General features: G+C 29.3%; 1 long non-coding RNA gene across 1 annotated transcript; it reads right to left on the reverse strand.

The window, feature by feature from the left end:
* Positions 1–16,975: 16,975 nt before the first annotated feature.
* On the reverse strand, positions 16,976–17,554 carry LOC122723801. Its single transcript, XR_006350971.1, has 3 exons — positions 17,524–17,554; positions 17,137–17,438; positions 16,976–17,043 (listed from the first exon to the last, which is right to left on the reverse strand). It is a non-coding gene; the product is annotated as an uncharacterized LOC122723801 (long non-coding RNA).
* Positions 17,555–21,865: the final 4,311 nt, after the last annotated feature.

A 21,865-nucleotide genomic window follows, 5' to 3' on the forward strand; every position in this document is an offset into this window, starting at 1 on the left:
CCTTTTGATGCATGATCTTAGATATTTGATGATACAGATGTAAGCCAACTCATCTCATGATGTATTTGCCATTGGGGCATTGTTGAGATCCCACAGAGGGGTCATGTATATGGTTATGTAATGTATGTTCAGGTTGAGTTGGATGTATGAAAGAAAGGTTTTAAATTTTTATGTATTTTCTTGATCATGTATGGGATTAAACAGGTTTCCAGGATGTATGTTTGGCTTGCTACGGGTCCCGGCGGCCTTAAGTCGACCCGGACCCTAGCGCCGGTAGCGGTCCGATTTTCGGGTCATTACATCAAAGTTTCGTGGGTGATGCAACATCCATACCAACTTCCTTCAGTAGATGATTTATCTACAAAATCTCACAAGTCGATTGAGCCATGACCCTATATTCTGACTCGGCACTAGATCAGAATAACACATTTTGCTTCTTACTTTTCCAAGACACTAGGTTTCCTCCAACAAATACACAGTAGCATGTAGTTGACCTTCTATCACTTTTGCACCCGTCCAGTCAGCATCAGAAAAACACTCAAGTGCAGTATGCCCATGATCTCTGTAGAGTATACCAAGTCCAGGAGTCCCTTTTAGATGACATATAATTTATTTTAGAGCGGTCCAATATTTCACTATAGGTGCAGACATGAACTGACTTACAACACTTACTGCAAAAGCAATATCTGGCCGAGTCATTACCATAAGGTAGTTCAGCTTTCCAACCAACCTCCTGTACCTCTCTGGATCATCATAAGGGTCTCCGTCATCTTTTGTAAGACATATATTAGGTATCATTGGTGTGCTACATAGTTTAGCTCCCATCTTCCCAGTTTTTACAAGTAAGTCATGGACATACTTCCTTTGAGACAGGAAAATTTCCTTTTTACTCCTCAAGACTTCGACTCCTAAGAAATATTTAAGCTAACCCAAGTCTTTCATATGAAAACTCGCATGCATATAGTTTTTGAGAGAAGAGATCCCTGTACTATCATTCTCTGTAATGACAATATCATCAACATATACAATAAGGAGAATAATACCAGTATCTGAATTTTTATAGAAGACTGAATGGTCACACTTGCTTTTTTTCAACCCAAATTTTTGAACAACTTCACTGAACTTTCGAAACCATGCACGGGGACTCTGCTTCAAACCATACAAAGATTTGTTCAAATGGCAGACTTTTCCATACTCCCCCTGAGCAACAAATCCTGGTGGTTGCTCCATATACACCTCCTCTTGGAGGTCACCATGTAAAAATGCATTCTTGATATCTAATTGGTATAAAGGCCAATGCTGAGAAGCAGCTAGGGAGATGAACAAGCGGACTAAGGTCATTTTTGCCACAGGAGAAAAAGTGTCAAAATAGTCAACGCCATAGGTTTGGGCATAACCTTTGGCGATAAGACGGGTCTTAAGCCTCGCTATGGAGCCATCTGGATTGACTTTGACGGCAAAAACCCATTTACAGCCCACAACCTTCTTACCAGAGGGTAAATCAACTAGTTCCCAAATATGATTTTCATTTAGAGTCTTGATCTCCTTAAACATTGCATTACGCCATCCAGAATGAGCCAGGGCCTCTTTAACTGTCTTAGGCAAAGAAATGGAATCTAGAGAGACAATTAAAGAGGTAGAAAAAGGAGACAGGTGATCATAAGATAGAAAATTAGCAACAGAATAGATAGATTTACACTGTCGTTTACCTTTACAAAGACTAATGGGGAGGTCAAGGTCACTCGGTAGTGGATCTGATGGAGAAAAAGATTCTGGTGCAGGACATATATCATCAGGTACTGGTCTCCGAGAGTAAACTTGAACAACTGACGGGTTAATAGGAGGCTGAGTATTAGGAGGAATGTTACCATTAGATTGTGCAACAGAAGGCATACTCGAAGAGGTCCCACCATCATATATGATTTTATAGATGAGCCACTCATCATCATCCTCTTGATCAGGAGAGATTTGTGCAACGGGATAAAAAGAAACTTTCTCGAAAAAGACTACATCTGTTGAGACCAGATACTTGTTGAGGTCTGGAGAGTAACATCGACCAAGAAAACACACTTCAAAGCTTTAGGATCAAGTTTAGTCACATGAGGTCTGACATCTCGAACATAGCAAGTACTGCCAAACAGTCGTGGTTCGAGAGAAAATAATAGCTTCTTAGGAAAAAAGGACATTATAAGGAGAATTACCATTGAGTACTGCGGAGGGCATGCGATTAATGAGAAAGCATGCAGTAGAGACAACATCAGCCAAAATTGTTTAGAAACTTGCATTTGAAACAATAGAGCTCTAGCAGTCTCAAGAAGATGTCAATTATTTCTTTCAGCTACCCCATTTTGAGCGGGTGTATCAACACATGACGATTGGTGAAGAATATCATGTTGAGTCATATAAGCCTGGAATGATTCTGACATATATTCTTTAGCATTGTCACTCCGCAAAGTTTTCACAGAAACATTAAATTGAGTCTTGATTTCAGCACCAAAGGCAGAAAAATGAGAAAACACTTCTAAACGATGCTTCATAAAATAAATCCAAGTCATTCTAGAGTAATCATCTACAAAAGTGATAAAATATCTGAATTCAGTCTTAGATCCAACCGGACATGGGCCCCAAACATTTGAATGAACTAATTCAAAAGCAGACTTAGCTCGTTTATTAACTCTAGGACTTAAAGAGATTCGATGATGTTTTGCAAAATGACATGACTCACATTCCAGTAAAGATATCTCATGAAATTGAGGGCATAACTTCTTCAAAACCGGTAAAGAAGGGTGTCCTAACCGACAATGTGCTTCAAACGGAGACACGACACTGGAGTAGACAACAAGCTGAGGCACCCATGCATCCAAAATGTAGAGACTCTCAGATACATGTCCTTTACCAATAATCTGTTTCGTCACAAGATCCTGAATGAGACAATGATCAGAAAAAAAGGAAACACAATAATTTAGGTCTTTGGTAAGTTTACTCACAGAGATTAAATTAAAGGCAAGATTAGGTAAACTTAGCACAGATGAAAAGGTAATAGAAGGAGTAGGTTTAACAGTCCCAGAACCCTCAACATTATAGGTTGACCAATCAGCTATAATAACAGGAGAATGTGCTTTATGAGATCGAAAGCTAGTAAAAATATGAGGATTACCTGTCATGTGATCCGTGGCACCAGAATCAATGACCCATTTATATGAAGAGGAAATAAGACACATTTTACCTGTCTCAGTCGCTACTGAAGACGTTGGGATAATTTTAATAATATGGGTCTTACTGTTAAAAACCATTTCAACCAAAACTCTATACTCCTTTATCTTCAAACGAATTAAAGGAAGATAACCCAACACCCAAACGGCAAATGAACCACAGATCTGACAAGCGGGTTGGAAGGCAACTAAACGCCTCCAGCCAACGCCCAAACAGCAAACGAATCACAGATCTGACAAGCGGGTTGCAAGGCAACTTCGGTGTCCTCTCTAGGTGGATGATGAGAGATAAATATTACCCTAGATGGGTAACACAAAAGAACAAGAGTCCTAAATCTCCAAAAAGTTTAAAACTTGACGAGAGAGAAAAAAAAATTAAATCTCTACGAGAATGGCTCTGATACTATGTAGAAATATAATATTTTGTTATATTTCACAATACAGATTACAACCTATTTATACATGAGTGACGGTATCTAAACATGAAGGAAAATCAAGCCTATGATTATACAATCCCTGAGATTAAGTAACTAATCCATCTATCAATATTTATTTCCTTTATTAACATATTTACTTCCTATATAACCTGTAACATACATTTTCTTTTCTTTTTTTTTGAATTTTTTCGTAATTTTTCACATTAGAGTTTTTGTTATTATAAATAGTCATTTTCTTATCTGTTTGAGACACTTTTTAATCTTCAAAAATTCGATAAGAAATTTCGATTTCTAACATTTTATTTTCTGAATTTCGTCTTAATCAAACGTTATTGATTAAAACTCTTGATGGAGTCTAAACAATTCTAATTTAGTTTGTATCAGAGCGAAGTTCATCCATAGCCGACAACCAAGAGGCGCAAGCTGCAATTGAGGCATTTTTGACAGAATTGAGGGAGATAATCAGACAACTAGCCCTACAATGGAGTAACAACCAACTCGCTATAGCCGAACGCCCACAGCCAGTTCCAAATCCAGTGATCACAAATCCAATGGTCACAAATCTCCAATAGGATTATCACGAAAGTTACAAGATAAATATAGATTTTCAAAACTTTTTCATTCATTGGATGTAGAATCTGTCCTTGATTGATTAGTGGAGGTTGATCGAGTTTTTGAAATTATAAATGAGGAGGAGGATTGAAAGATTCAATTGTGGCTTATAAATTATATTTAATAAATTTTATATTCTATTAGAAAATTTATATTTTATATTTAATAAATTTATAACAACTAACAAAAATATAAACTTATTAAAATTATATTAATAAATAAAAAAGTAAAATAAATTTATAACAACTAACAAAAATTTTATTAAACTTATTAAAAATTTATAACAACTAACAAAAATTTTAATAAATTTATAACAACTAACAAAAAATATATTAATAAATTTAAAATAAATTTTCTGGAGGTTTACATAATAAAATAAATAGTTTTATTAATAAGAGAAAATAAACTTAAATATTATAAAATTAGAAAAATAAAGAAAATATATCATATAATTGTTTATATATAATAATAATAGATAAATTGTAAACTAATTTTATAGTTTTAACTTTTAAGACAAATAAAGTATAAGGGATAAATTATTGAAAAAAAAATATTTAAAAAGGGCATTATAGTCTAAAAGATAATATTGTGTAAATTTTGTGGAATTCATTTCAAATTCTATCAAATTTAATAGGAATTGGTTTAGTTATAATTAATTCTATAGAATAAAATTCTTGAATTTTAATTTTTATTCAAACCAAATTCATAAAATATAAAATTCAATTGAATTTCACAAAAATTTAAAAATTGAAATTGAAGTAAACATAATGTAAAAATTCGATTTATACCAGCTAGTATATAAGAAATCCCCAAATAATTGAAATTTTAAAAATTGATCTGTAATGGCTTTCAACGGTAAGAAATAGAATTCATAATGTAAAAATTTGATTTATACTGACTAGTAGATAAGAAATCTGTATATAATTGAAATTTTAAGAATCTGTCAACTCCTCTGAGCAAGTCTTTATCAAAACGGAATATTTTAAATACAGTTGTCCCCGACTCCATGTTTTCGAGTGATTCAGTTTGGAGCATTTTAATTACATGAATGTTACCACTTGAGCCAATGAAAGGTTATAGACACATTTTCCGTGAATATTGAGTTATATCACTACTTATTAATAAATTATTAATATTTTAACTAAATATATAATTATTTATATTTTAACGCTTACAGATTTAAACAACATTATTGTTGGAACTTTTATGAGAAAAATACCTTTTTAAAAATAATAATTAAAAAATATTAAAAATTAGTTTTGATATAATTTATTATAAGAATATAAAAAAATAAAACAGTTTTTTTTTTCAATAGTATTTAAAATGACACTAAAAAAAATTCTGACCTTAACCTGAATGCTAAATAGACTTCAAATACTTTAATTTTTAAAGTTAAAAACAAAAACATTAATATCATCACCTTAAACACTTTTGCATTCCAACTACTAATACAATGAGCTCCACCCAATTCTCTCCAGCTTTGATTGGATAATATTGGCTCCAAAATCCCAGTGCCACTTCCCCATTTTTCCATTCACAACCAACTTCACCTTAACAATCACATATAGAGTTTGATTTTTAATTAAAAATTAAATCGAATTAAATTGATTTAATTTAATTTTATATTTTATATTTTTAATTTAATTGTTTTATAAAAAATAACTATCGATTAGTATACAAGAAGGGAATAAAGTGTTAAAAAAAATTCCTAAAAATTGACTGTTCCATTCTTCCCACTCATCATGATCTTAATATCAAAGTTTGAAAGAAAATAAAAAGAATTTTGAGGAAATGGAAACACTCATCATGGCCTTGAAGAATTGAGTTGGTTTACAAACATAAATCATCAATTTGGCATTGCAATTTTTACAAAAGATAGTTAAAACTCAAACAATAACACTATAAAATTTCTATAATGATTTCTTTTGACTCTTTGACTATGTGCCAACCTGCAAAGAAGTAAAGATGAAGAGATTGGTGCCTTGTTAGCAACCACTTCAATACTCAAGTTAATATACCATAAATATAGGTGAGTAATCAATGTGAAATAGATATCGAGTATCTCATAATTGCATACCTTAAATATTGACTAATAGTTGTTTTATAAATTGTTATAGGATAAGATTGGTTGTCAATTTTCCATTGAAATCTGACCTTACTAACTAATGGATAATGGATTCTGTATTTATAGGAGTTGCTTTGTATACTTAAACTATAACTATAAGTTAATAGCAATGGTTTGATAACCATTGAATTGCTTCAATAGAGTCATGGTTTCCTTATTTTTTTTATAGCGGATAAAAAAGTGGATAAAATTATAATCTTATTAAAAATAAAAAGGCTCATCTATTAAAATATATTATAAAAAAAGTTGAATTGTTTTACAATAATTTTAAATTATGGTTAAACTGTTATCTTAATAATATTAAAATAATAATTTTCACAATCATTATTAAGATACTACCGTTTAAACACTAAAATGAAGTTCACACAAGCCATAGAGTGAGAAAAGAAATCTAATTTGAAAAAGAAAGGCGTCCATAAAAGGATAAAATTCAGAAGCAACTCAATGTAAGAACTACAAAGAAATGGAAAAAATCATCAATACCAAGCGAACCCACTTAAAATCTTTAGTGAACTATGGCCGATGATCAAATTAGCAAGTGAATGTAGTCTTCAACTTAATGTACGAAAACAGTGAGGGACTAACTCAAGGATTATGCCTTTTCTAAGGTGATCCAGAGAATTGCCAAAAGATAAACACTTGTGAATTTTAGTATTTTGGCTATTTAGATTTAATTTTGCAAATCTGCGGGTATTTTACTTGCTATGTTGGGGAATTCAGATTCTATCATTGATATTAGAGAAGTTATTTTCATTATTAAAATTATTTATCTAGATTTTCTATTATAGTTGTAAATGATAGATAAGTTATTCTTTTACTGCTTTTACTGCTCTCGTTACAGAGGCTATAAATACAACTTGGCTGGATGTATCAGATAACTTGATTCATTTTCTCCTAAAGCTCAATAATATTATCTAAATACATTTCTTCAAATCTTTCTCTCTCTCTCTCTCTCTCGAGTCTTCTCCATACTTTCTACATGATATCAGAGCAGGTAATCGCCAAGAAAACCCTAGATCTGATCTATATCTCCCTTAATCATCGGTGACCCTTTAGAGAATGAAGCACCTGAATCAAGGAATAGATGGCAGAATGTTCATCTCAAACGAATTCGAGGAAAAGATAATGGTTGTACTGTACGAGAAGAGCTAATGGATGGAAATCTGATAAAATTGCACCACTCTGATGATCCAAGTATGATTATGGTCTCCGCATATCTAGTTGGAACAAATTATTAATCCTGGTCAAGAGTGATGAGGATTACTTTAGGCGCTAAATAGAAGTTAGGTTTATAGATGGTATGGTGAAAGTATCAGAAATAGAGTTTGAAACCTACAAGGTCTAGCAATGGTGTGACTACATGGTCACATTGTGGATATTGAATTCGATATCCAAAGACCTGATAGAAGGATTCATCTCACCACCTCTGTGAGAGAATTGTGGCTAGAAATCACTAAGCGATATAGTGAGTGCAATGAACTTATGATTTATGAAATTCAAAGGAGAATAGCCGCCATCTCGCAAGAAAATACTTTTGTATCTATATATTTTACCAGATTAAAGCAGATATGGGATGAGTTGAGTACTATGGAGGTTTTACCACCTTATACTTGTGACGTTTCAAAGATAATGGATGGGATCTATAATAAGCAGAAGGTTATGCGATTCTTGATGGGGCTCAATAATACTTTTGAGCCGATAAAGGACCGAGTGTTGATGATGTATCCCTTACCATCAGTTAGTAAGGCTTATTCCATAGCGATGAAATTTGAAGCTCAAAAGCAAATTTCATCCACCTTGGGAGTTTTGAATCTGTGGCTCTTTTTAATAAGACACAGCCTAATTTTCCAAGCCATAAATGTAATACCCGACTAGACCCCGACATCGAAATTCCTGCTTTCTGGCGGAATCTCGGATGTCGAAACCCTCTAGAAGGGTAAAAAGGTGTTTTTATAAATGTTTTAACATGTTGTTGTGGTTTTAATGAAGAAAGAAATTGAGTTTTGAAAGAAAAGACCAAGGTTGGAAAAGCCAGGTTCAGCCGCCGAACCTCATGTTCGGCCGCCAAACGTTGGTGACTTGCGGAAGTTCTTTTGGCTTCCGAAGGTGGTCTGGCCAGCCACCTATAAAAGGCCCATTGTCCGAAAATGGGCAAGTTTTCTCTCTCTATTTTCGGGCAAAGGTAAGATTTCGCCCTCCTTTGGTTGATTTTGAGTTTTTCCTCAAATCCTTCAAGTTTTAACAAGTTTTAACTTGTTTTTGAAGATTTTTGAGCTAAGAACAAAGTTTTGAAACTTGGAGACCCCGGAGCTCGATTTCTCTCAATCTCCGAGTTCGGATCGCTTCTCCTCTCGATTTTCAAGAGGTAAGCGTATATCCTACCCTTCTTTTATGTTTTATGAAAGTTTTGAGGGGTTTAAAGGGTGTAGAATGCATGTTTAGAGTAGTTGTAGAATGTTAGGGTTTATGTGAGTTAAATGTTGAAATGTATGTTTAATGTATGTTAAATGTTGATGTTGTTGGGGTATAGGTTAGTTTTAAACCCCTAAATGCTTAAGAATATATTTATGCATGTTTTTTAGTGGTTTGGTTGAGTTTAGAGGTTTTGGTGGCTAGAATGCATGTTTGTGGCTTGGGTTCTGCCTTCTGGAGGACCCAGGTTCGGCTGCCGAAGCCATGTTCGGCCGCCGAACCTGCCTGTGGAGGTGGTTTCGCCGCCTAAACTTGCCCCTGAAAGTTTGGACTTTCGGCTCTAGAAGAGAGTTTCGGCCGCCGAACCTACCGCCGAAGGTTGGTGATTTTCGGCTCTGGATAGACTTTCGGCCGCCGAACCCTGCCCCCGAAAGTGCCTGACTTTCGGCTTTGGAGGGACTTTCGGCTGCCTAACCTGGCGCCGAAAGTGCCCTGTCCAGCCTTCCTTTGCATGTTTTCTATGAATGTTTTATGATGTTTTAGGGGGTTTTTGGGGAGATGTTTAGAGTCATGTCAGTGTATGTTTGGTCCCTCATTTGAGTCCACCTGTGTAGGTTCGGACCCGAGGAACCGAGGACCCCAGCAGTGAGATAGCTGCTTCAGAGTCCGTTCAGAGTCTGCCAGAGGTGAGTAGAACTAAACTATGTTTTAAAGTAAAATAAAATTTTTAGCATGATTCATGCATCACGAATGCCATGATATGTATTAGGTTGTTTTGCATTAGAATTCACGAATATGATGCATTGCATAATATGATTGTTGATGTGGATGGATTTTGGATGACCCATTAGCCCTCAGTATGAAAAGAAAGTCCAGGGCTGCCCAGTCCACGCGTCCTGGCATTTTGTTATGAGTAAGAGGAAAGAGGGTTACTGGTAACAAGTCCATCTGTGATGTGAATTGTTTGTGATGTGACGCATTTCATGATGGCATATCTATATAAACTGTTTTATATGTTCTGCTCACTGGGTTCTAGTAGCTCACCCCTTTCCCTTAACCCCTAGGTTTGCAGGTTCGGGATAGACCAGGAAGTCAGCAAGAGTAAAAGTGTTATGTATGTAATAGTTTAGTTGTGGACATGAAAGACAATGAAATGTATGTATTGTAAGATTAACCCCTAGGTTTGCAGGTTCGGGATAGACCAGGAAGTCAGCAAGAGTAAAAGTGTTATGTATGTAATAGTTTAGTTGTGGACATGAAAGACAATGAAATGTATGTATTGTAAGATATGGTACAGTTTTGTATGGAGGATTAGTATTGTGCTTGACCCTAGAGTGTTTGGTTAATCCCTTTTGATACATGATCCTTATGTAATTTTTTATTAATGTGTGGTAAACCAAGCTTGATGTATGTAATGTTGACCCAATTAGAGCATTTGTTGAGGGCTCTAGTGTGGGGTTTTTATATATTCAGTTTCAGTGCATGCACAGGTCGAGCTTGGTAGATGGAAAGTTTAAAGTTTTTATGTAAATGTATGATCATGTATGAGATTTATCATGTATGACAGATTGTATATTAGGCTTGCTACGGGTCTCGGCGACCTTAAGTCGGTCTGGATCCTAGTGCCGATAGCAGTCCGATTTCGGGTCGTTACAATAAAAGAGAGCATAAGAAATATGACTAAGAAAGGTCATTGTACACGTTGTGAAACTCTATTTGTAGAGAATGGTAGGCCGAAAGAATTTGGCATTCTATTGAATACTCTTCAAACTGAATTCAGTAGGATGGTCAAGGGCAAGAGTGTTGCTTGTGTAGAATCCACTAAAGGACTGTTCACAAATATATATGATTTTGCTGATAATTCTCATTCTGTTAGTATTCTTGCTGCTACTATTTATGATATCAATTTATGGATTATAGATATTGGTGCTACAGATCACATGTTACCCACTAAATACTATTTTGACTATTTGACTTTCTTGCTCACTCCTACTCTTGTTCATTTACCTAATGGCACAACCACTAAGGTTTCTTATAAACATAACTTTGAATTCAAACCTCACTCTACAAAATGTTCTATACACTCCTAACTTTTAGTATAGCTTACTATCAGTTAGTAAACTCCTAAAAAATACTCAGTTTCAGCTCATTTTTTATCCCATATGTTGTGTCTTCTAGGACCAACAGATTGATACTATTAAAGCAGTTGGAAAGGAGGAAGCAGATCTATACAGAATGGATAAGTTAAATAATTTGTATCCTTTTTCATAGATCAAAATCTGCAAAACTTAAATAATTTGTATGTTGGACAATCTTTACACAAAGCTTCTATACCAATTGTAAATACCATGCGTTCTAATCATTTTACTAATAAAGAAAGCCTTACTTCAAACTTTCTTTTCTCTACTCTGCATGCTAAACTAGGACATATTTCAATTCACAAAATGTTACATATTTCATAATTGAATATTGATATGGAAAATAGTTTTTAATGCTTAATTTATCCTTTAGCTAAGCAACATAGATTGCCTTTTTATCTGTCCTAAACTCACACTACTACAGCCTTTGGGCTGGTTCATATGGACCTCTGGGCCCATATCAAGTTCAGTTTGTCATTGGGGCTAAATACTTCTTAACTATGATAGATGATTATAGTAAAGCTACCTGAACTTTCATAATGCAGCATAAATCTCAATGTTCTAGTCTAATAGCAAAATTCTTATTCATGGTGCATAATTAATTAGAAGTTATAATGGTAGAGAGTTTCTTAACACACAATGTGAGAATTTATCTATAGAAAAGAGGATAATTCACCAAACTTACTATTTATATACTCCACAACAAAATGGAGTAGTGTAAAAAAAGCATAAGTGTCTATTAGAAGTTGCTGGAGCATTCAAATTTCATGCTCAATTACTCAAAAAATTCTGGTCTGAATGTGTGCTTTCTGCCACATATGTTATTAAGAGATTGCCTGCAAAAAAATTGAACTGGTTGACCCCTTATGAAATGTTACATAAAAGAAAATCTACATATGATTATTTGAGAGTGATTAGGTGCTTATCTTATGCTTATAATGTTGCATCTAATAAAGATAAAATCAATCAAAAGGGAATGAAATCTATTTTATTGGGTTATTCTGGTTCATAAAAGGGTACAGACTGTATAATTGGGAAACTGAGAGAATTTTTGTAAGTAGGCATGTTCAATTCTTTGAAAATATTTTTCCTTTCTAATCCATCAAGCACATTACTTCCTATGGGCCATCTATACCTCTATTTCCTACCTCGTTTAACTCTCCAGAAATAGACATTGAATTCCAATCTCCAGTGAATGAAACATCATCCACTTCCTACTCTATCATAATTTTAGTTTCTCCTGATGCTCCTTCTCCAGCTCATCCTTCTGATCCATAAAATGTCTTTCTACTCAAAAGAGTTTCAACCATTCCACCACACACAAAGATGATCCACTAGGCAACTAATAAAATCTGGTTGGCTGAAAGACTTTGAAAAGTTTACTTAAATCCTCAATAAAATTAAACAATAAAAGCAAAAGGCTTCTTTAAGCCCTTGACAAACTTTGAAAAGTTTACTTAAAACCTCAATAAAATTTTTGGTCCATTGAACCACTTAACTAAATAATATTAATCAATTAATTCAAAAAGTTAACTGTCATTTACTTTTCCATTAAATGGATAGAAATTATTCTCATTTCTATCCTAAATTCTTGTCATATATGTAGCTTATGCTTTATCCAGTAAAAGCATAATCTATTTTGGTTGCTTTGTCCTCTACCGCCATTGTTCTATCCATAATTGCAGGATTGATTATGGGTTGCTCTATTTTTATTTTTTTTGAAATTTTCTCTCATTCACCTCTCTTTCCTCTTCTTCCTTCACTCTCTCTTTCACTTCTCATAAAAACCTTTGTTTTACTATCTATATTTTCTATACATTTAAATTGCACAATATGCATCTCTCTTCCCATTGACTATTTTCTTTTTCCTCATTATTGGAGTCTTTTTCTTTCTTTAAATTCCCTCCTCATCTTTCCGGGAGTTCTCACTAGGATACAAAACAGAGTATTCATAAATTCAAGAAATAGGAGAGCTAAGGAAAATGCTGAGGTTCTATTATTTTTTATTTTTTTATTTTTCTCTTTTTCTGTCACTTTCTTGCTTCATTTTTTTTCACTTTATTTTTGGCAGACCTGAATTAACAATAGAACTTAGTGAATAATAATGGAAAACTATTATTGAAGAAAAAGCTTAATATAATAATTTATAATATACGAGAAAATTGGTAATTTTTAAGAGCTATAATTTTTGCATACTTTTCTACTAAGAACAATCCATTATAACTTTTCACGTTTGTTAGCCACATGATCTATATCTATTTAAGTTGATCCTTTTTTAAGGGATCAAAAATTTTATCGAGAGTCTAAGTGAATTTTTCAAAATTTGTCAAGAGCTTAAAAAGGCCTTTTGCCAATAATAAAAAATAAATTATAAAGTATTTTTTTTTAAAAAAATATTTTCTAAATATAAATTATTTTCCGTAAATAAATAAAATTTTAATTTTTTTTTTGAAAAATCAAAACTGTTTAAATAACTTACTCATCTAACCCTATTTCATAAAAAAACTGTTTAAACTCTATTTTATATAAAAACTGATTAAACTAAGCTTTAATATATTTTACAAATTCTAAACTGTGAAATATAAAAAGAATTATGATTTTTTTTAATATTACACATCATTGAAGAAATAAGCTCAATTTGGAGGCAAAATATAGTAAAGAAAATGCACATTTTACATTATTCATTGATGTTGAAAGTAAAACTACATAAATACATAATTTTTGATATTGATTTCACCATCAAAATATTTTAAACTTGGACAAACAACGAAGATTGTCTATTAGAAAATAGTAGCACTTATCTATACTAACCTCAACGAAGTAAAACCAAACTTGCCTCCAATATGGATTTATGAATAAAACTCCAGCAATTGTCAACAACACCATAACGTAAGCCACCCCAAAACTCACATAAAAATCTTCCATGTCAATGAAACAATTACTTTCTTCAGCATCATTTGAACTTCTTGAGATTAATGGAGGAGATTCCGTTGTAGCACAATCTTTTTGCAATGGCCATCCACAACTGCTTTCAATTGGCTAAAAAAATGAAATATAATATTAATTTTGCTATTCTCCTGAAGGTGAAATAAAAAGTGCAAAACCAATTACAATAAAAGTTTTTAAATCTTGGATAATTAATAAAGCCAAACATTTCTAATTTTTTACAATTTAAAAAATTAGAGTAAATTATGATGTAGTCCTTTGTTTTTGATAGAATCTTTAAGTTTTAATGAAATATATCTTTTGAAAATAAATAGTGGAAAATAATTATAATAATAAAGTAATTAGCTTACCTTGATGGAGTATTGCTCCTTCGAATTTACAATACTGCAGAGATAGACTTTTAAGGTGGCTAAATACTCCCAATGATTCCAATAACTTGCTTCCTTTTGTTATGGTGATATCATCTAAATACAGCTCACTTATATTGTTTGAAGCCCTTATTTCTGCAAGTAATTACAAAAAAAAAATCATCCATTTCATTGATAGCCAACAATAAAAGCAAAATCCAAAAATTAAGAATTTAAAACATGTGAATGAAAATAAATAAAATAAAATAAACGTTGGTGTTGAATAATTAATAGTAAAATTTATTATGTATACATTAAATTAAATGATTCTTTATTTTATTATATGTTACAGAATAAAAAAAATACACGATAAAATTTTTTATATAATTTTAATATATTAAAATTATTTTTAAGTATTTTCAAATACCAATGTTAAAGTTAACTAAACTTACTTTAATAATTATTTATAAAATATATAAAATTATTAGTTAACAGCAAAGTATTATTATTATTTTTTTTATATTATCAATTAAGTCCGATTCAACATTTGGTATGTATGTGTGTTTTTAAATCCTTGAATCTCTATTTTTATTAATTTAGTATCAAGTCAAAGTTTAAAAAAAAAACTTTAATAAAAATTAAATACTTCATATTGATATTCACTGATAAAAGAAGTAAAAAAAAATTATAATGAAATTTAATCTTATTTTTCATAATTCTTTTATTTTAAATTTTATTTTCCTAAATAAGTATTATTTTGAAAAAATAATATTATATTATTAAAAAAAAACAAACAGTGAACAAAATTTAATACCCATTATAATATTATAAATATAAATATAATTATTTAATAATGTTATAATTACTTTTTTTAATAATTTTATGCCATAAATTTAACTTTTTATTATTTATATATGATTCAAAATTCAAAAATTTGTTAATGATAAATTAATTTAAATAATGAAGTTATTATCTATTTTTAAAATTAATTTTAATTATAAAATTATCATCCACTTATAAATTTAAATATATATAAATTTTAATTTTATTAACTTTCAATTAATTTAAATAATAAAATCATTATCTACTTAAATTTTAATTATATACTTATAACTAATTAGATAAATGTAGACTACATAATATATATTTATAATTGAAGATTTTAAATATTAAAATTTATTAAATTTAATAAATTATTTTTAATATAACAAATAATTTAATTCTACTAAATTTAAAATTAATAACATTAAACTAAATTCACTTGTACAATATTATAAATATTTTTTACTTTAAATAAAGATTATAATAAAAAAATTTATAATATTAAGTATATTAATTTTATGATTATTGAATATCATATATTATGAAATAAAATATATAAAACTTACAGTGATTATTAATCATAACTACATTAATATTTATATTATTTTTAATTTATTTAAAAAAATAATTTTAATCGATATAATATAAATAAAATTTAATTAAAAATATTATTTATTTCAGTTTAATTACAGATCAGTTATTATCTTTTATATATATATATATATATATATATATATATATATATATATATATATATATATATATATATAGTATAAATTATAAATTGAAACAAACACTTAAACTGATATTGACGGTAGGCAAAATTTAGCAATTTTCATATTATAAAAATATATAAAATTTTCTATTTATTTAAATTTATCTTCTATTGATGCAGGTAAATAAAGTTGTTATTATTATGAAATTATATTATAAAATATTATTATTTTAATTTTATTTAAATATTTTAAAATAATTTTCTAAAAATGTTACGTATTAAAATTTAATTATTTATAAAAATATTAATTATGATAATATATTAATATGAGTTTTAAGAGAGTTTTAATTTTATAATATATAAATTAATATTATGTAATAGTATATACTTGTTAAGCCTGACTTTGATCTAACTGAATTTTAATTTTATTTTTCATAATTCTTTGTTTTTAAATTTAATTCTCTTATATATAAGTAGATATCATTTTAAAAAATTATATTATATATATTATTAAAAATAATAAACAGAAAAATAAAAATTAGCATTATATTTTATTTAATTTTAATTCTTAAATTTTTGTATAATTCAATTAAATTTTATATTTTGTGTGTTTGATTTGAATAAAAATTAAATTTGATGAAATTTAAAATGAATTCTACAAAATTTACACAAAAACATCTTTTGGACTAAAATACCCTTTTCAAATAATTTTCTCTCAATAATTTGTTCTTTAAACTTTATTAATTATAAAAGATAAAAACTATGAAATTAGTTTTATATTTATCTACTATTATTATTATATATAGATAATTATATACTATATTTCTTTTTTTTTAATTTTATAATATTTTAAATTTATTTTCTCAAATCCGTAAGACTATTTATTTTATTATGTAAACCACCAAATCAATAAAATTTATTTTAAAGTTATGAAAATATTTTTAATGAGTTTATTTTTTATTAATTATTATAAACTTATTAAATATAAAATTTATTGATAGAGTGTAGCATTTTAATTTTACTCTAAAGGGTAATTTAGAAAATGAAAAGATGAGTTATGTGGAATTTAATTGAATTTTATATTTTAAATTGTCATATTAAATAATAAAATTCATTTCAAATGAATTTTATTTAAAATTTAATTAAATTTCATATAATTTTATAAGATAGAATTGAACCAAACACTATATAAGTAATCAACATACCTTTTGAGTCTACAAATTCTGTAACGATATTGCCGCTCAAGTCCAATGCCACTAGCTTGCTTTTGCCCAATTCTAATTTAATAAAAAAGCAAAAATAATTATATAACTATAAAATTTTTAAAAATAAATAGTAAAAAAAAAGAAAAATAAAAAGTAATATCTAACCTTTGAAATTGAATAGTCCTTCCAATTGATTATATCCTAAATCTAAATATCTGAGAGATGGAAGCCTAATGAATGGTGATAAAAGGCTGATATTAACGTGATTATAACTCAAATCAAAATGCTCCAAATTGCTCAATTTCGATAATTCCTCACTACCTGTACAAGTTATTATTTGTTTATAGCTAATTTAAGAAAAAAATGATGAAAGAAGTAAAAGATAAATTTACCATTTGAAGATATGAAGCCTTCAATTGCATTAGCTGATAAATACAACTCCTCCAAACTTATTAGATGATTGAACTCTGTTGAATAATATAGAAATCACATTTCTGTATGAGATAATGATGATGACAATGAATAAGGAGGGTAGAAAATAAGCTCTGTTACCTTCAATGTTAATTATCCCTTTCAATCTATTTACGCTTAGAGATAAATATTTTAAAGATGAAAGACCACTTAGAGATGATAAGATACTTTTGTGGAAACTGTTGTCAGTTAAATGAAGAACCTCCAAATTGTCAAGTGCTGATAACCTTTCAAAACCTGCAAAAAGATGTAGTTAAAACATTTAACAAATTTATTAAATAAAGGAAAAAAAAGTTAATTAAGTGAATTTCAATTGAATTCCAAACCTTCATTCTTGATGCAACCAGCTATATTATTTCCCCACAGGGAAAGATAATTCAATTGCTGGAAGGGAAGAAACAAAGAAGCATTTAGATACCAATAATCTCCTTCTGTGCTTCTTACATCATCAAGAGAGAGTTCAACAACATGCCATGTGGTGGAGTTGCAATATTGCAGTTACACCCCAAGCAGACATAAAAGAAGAAGAAGAAGAATTGAAATGAGATTTGATTTGCAACAGAGCAATTCTCTCATTCTCCAAACATCCATCAGAGCACCAACTCTCTTTTAATAATAAAATCATCATCACCATTATCCAACACTCCTTCATTATGATCTCTTGCTTCCCATTACATAAATGCTTTCACCTTTTATAGGCAGATCCCAGCCCAATGAGAACTACATCCTTTGCGACGAGATTTCATCCTACTAAAAGGGACTATTAATTATTTTATTTTATATAAAATTTAAAAATTATCAAATTTGAATAAAATTGAGAATTTAATTAGGAGTTAATTCAATAATTATATGATTGATCTCAAAATATTAATCCAGTCATCTCAATTTTAATATATTTGGTAGGAATGACCTCAATTTACAAATTAAAATATTATTACTAGCTTATTATTTTATTTATTTTAATATGTTAAATTTAATTTAAATTAAAATACTGATTGTAGTGACTATATTATAGTCACTGTTGAGATATTTTGATTTTTAAGTTTATGGTTAATGTACATTGAAATATTTTATTTTATAAATAAAATTAAAACCATTTTTTACTTTATTTAAATCATTTAGCTAATTTTGGATAAATTATATCGTTCAATTCCTTAACTTTAAAAATAATTTCATTTTCATCCTTCAACTTTATTTTTTTACTAAAATATCCCTCGACTTTAAAAGTAGTTTCATATTGATTCCTCAATTTCATTTTATCAGTAAAATATCTTTCAACTTTAATTTTGTTTAAACAAAAGTCTTCCTAACTTGCAATGGCAGGTTTTCGAGTTAGAAATATTGACATTATCTTTTCTTTTTCTTTTTTTTTGTATTTCTCTTTTATTTTTACAATTAAATAGATAAAATTTTATATTATATTTTATTATATTTACTAATAAAATTAATTTTTATTTTTAATATCAAAATAAATATTGTAGCTCTTATATTAATTATGGATATTTTTCAAAATAACGAAATTCTCAATATTTATTTCTTTATGAAATATTTTTAATATTTTAAATAAATTAACATTAATAACCTTAATTAAAAAATTACATAAATAAATAAATATTATACAATAAGAAAAAAATAAAAGAAAAGAGAAGAAAAATGTTATTTCAATCTTTTTCGCCTGAAACTTGCTTTAGATAAGAGAATTTTTGTTGAGATAAAATTAAAGTTGAAAGATATTTTGATGACAAATGCAGTTGAAGGATGGAAATAAAATTATCTTTAAAGTTAGAGGGATATTTTAGTGAAATTACTTTTAAAATTGAAGGATATTTTGGTTATAAAATAAAGTTGAGGGATAAAAATAAAATTGAGAAATATTTTATTGACAAAATAAATTACAGATAAATATGAAATTATTTTTAAAATTAAAGTATATTTTAGTGATAAAATGAAATTGAGTGACAAGTGTGAAATTACTCTTAAAGTCGAGAGATTGATGATACAATTTATCCGGTTAATTTTATGAGTGACAATTCGAGTTTGTGGATTGTGTTTATGTTGATACCAATTCAATACAAACACAATTAAGAATTGATATACGTACCATATATAATTATTAAATCAAATAAAAAATTTAAACATTAATACAACTCTTTTATTATGCTTGTTATACAACATAATACAATTAATTTAATAGTTAACATGACATGATCTATTTAATGCATTTTACACGAATAAACTTATTAATACGATTTGACACAATAAATTCATTAATATAATTTAATATAATTCAATACACTTAATACATTTTAATACGACTTAATATTATTTATTTAACATATATAAATTTAATATCTTAATATTTTTAAAACAGTATATTATATAAAATTTATATATTTATTTTTAACGTTCATAAATTTAGTAATATATTAAAATATAAAATTTAATTATTTAATATTAAAAATAGTTTATTATTTAATAAATTAATATTTTAATAAAAAATTTACCAGATAATATAATATTATATAAATATATATATTAAATAAATTTTTAATATAAAAAAGTTATTTAAAAAATTAATATTTATATTAAATAATATATTTTTTAATAATATAATTTAGAGTTAGTGAATTAAAATGAATCGATAATTACGAATTGAAATATAACACGAATAATAAAATATATTATAAACCTATCAAATGAATTAATAAGTTAACTCGTGATTTGATACAATTATTATCATATTATGAACAAGTTGTCACTAACACGATTTTCACAACTAAATGACATCATTTTCCACGAGTTAAGACTTTTTTTTTTAAGACCTCATCCCCCAAGTTGATTAGATGTTATCCTACATTTTATTCTTTTCTAAAAAAAATTAAAAAATAAAAAATCCAATTAAATTCTCATCCAACTAAATAGATTTGTATTTCTTTTATAGCAAATTTTTTAAACTAAAAAAAAAAATTCATTCCAAGTATAGCAATTGAAAAATAAAAATAAATAAACTGATTTAATTGTTTATAAAATCTAGTTTTCAAGTTGGTTGAAAGTGGCTAATAGTTTTGTATAAAATTTAAAATAATGCATATTCAAATAATTCATAAGATTGAGTACTCAATTAAAAGTTAAATTAGTAGTTTATAAAATTCGATCTCAAATTGTAACGACCCGAAAATCGGACCGCTACCGGCGCTAGGATCCAGATCGGCTTAAGGCCGCCGGGACCCGTAGCAAGCCAAACATTCATCCTATGAACCTGTTCAATCCCATACATGATCAACAATAAACATAAAAATTTTGAACTTTTCTTTCCATTTAATCACCAAACTTAACCTGTGCATGCACTATTCATAAACATAAACATTAACCCCACCTTGAAGTCCTCATCAATGCTCCAATGGGGTAACATAACATAAATTAAGTTTGGTTTACAATAATCATCATTAAACATTAAGATCATGTACTAGAAGGGGATTAACATAACACTATGGTCAAGCACAACTCTAACTTTCATAAACATCATTACATTACATTCAATACTACACTTTTACATGACTGTACTAAACATAACGTATTAACATTTATCATGTCCACACTAGCTATTACATGACCATAACTTCATTACTCTTGCTGACCTCCTGGTCTACCCTGTACCTGCAAACCTGGGGGTTAAGAGAGAGGGGTGAGCTACTAGAGCCCAGTGAGCAGAATAATGGAACATTATAATTAAAACACATGATAACATGGAATGCATCACATCACAGCTAATCACATTAAGAATGAATTTGACACCAATAGTCCTCCATACATTCCAATAGTGCCAGGGGCATAGAATGGGCCTCGACCTGGTCTTTCTCTTATCATAACATACATAACATAACATTCCAATAATGCCAGAGACGTAGAATGGGCCTCGACCAGAACTTCCATACCATACCATATCACATCATGTCATACCATACGAGGACTAGAGGATCATTCAACATTCATCCACATCATCAACATAATATGCAATGCAACATATTCGTGAAATCTAATGCAAGCAACCTATTATATCTCATGGCATTCATGATGCGTGAATCATGCTAAAATTGATTTATTTATTTTAAAGCATAAGGAGTTATTCCACTCACCTCTGGCTGAAGCTCTAAAGACTCTGAAGCAGCTATCTCACTGCTGAAGTCCTCGGTTCCTCGGGTCCGAACCTACACAGGTGGACTCAAATGAGGGACCTAACATACATAAACATGACTCTGAAATACTCCCCAAAAATTCCCTAAAACACCTTAAAATAATCATAGAAAACATGCAAAGGAGGGCTGAACAGGGCACTTTCGGCGGCAGGTTCGGCGGCCGAAAGGCCCTCCAGAGCCGAAAGTCATGCACCTTCGGCGGCACTTTCGGCGGCCGAAGGTTCCCT

This window comes from Manihot esculenta, chromosome 6 (genome assembly GCF_001659605.2).
Source record: "Manihot esculenta cultivar AM560-2 chromosome 6, M.esculenta_v8, whole genome shotgun sequence".
In the NCBI taxonomy this organism is placed as follows: Eukaryota; Viridiplantae; Streptophyta; class Magnoliopsida; order Malpighiales; family Euphorbiaceae; genus Manihot; species Manihot esculenta.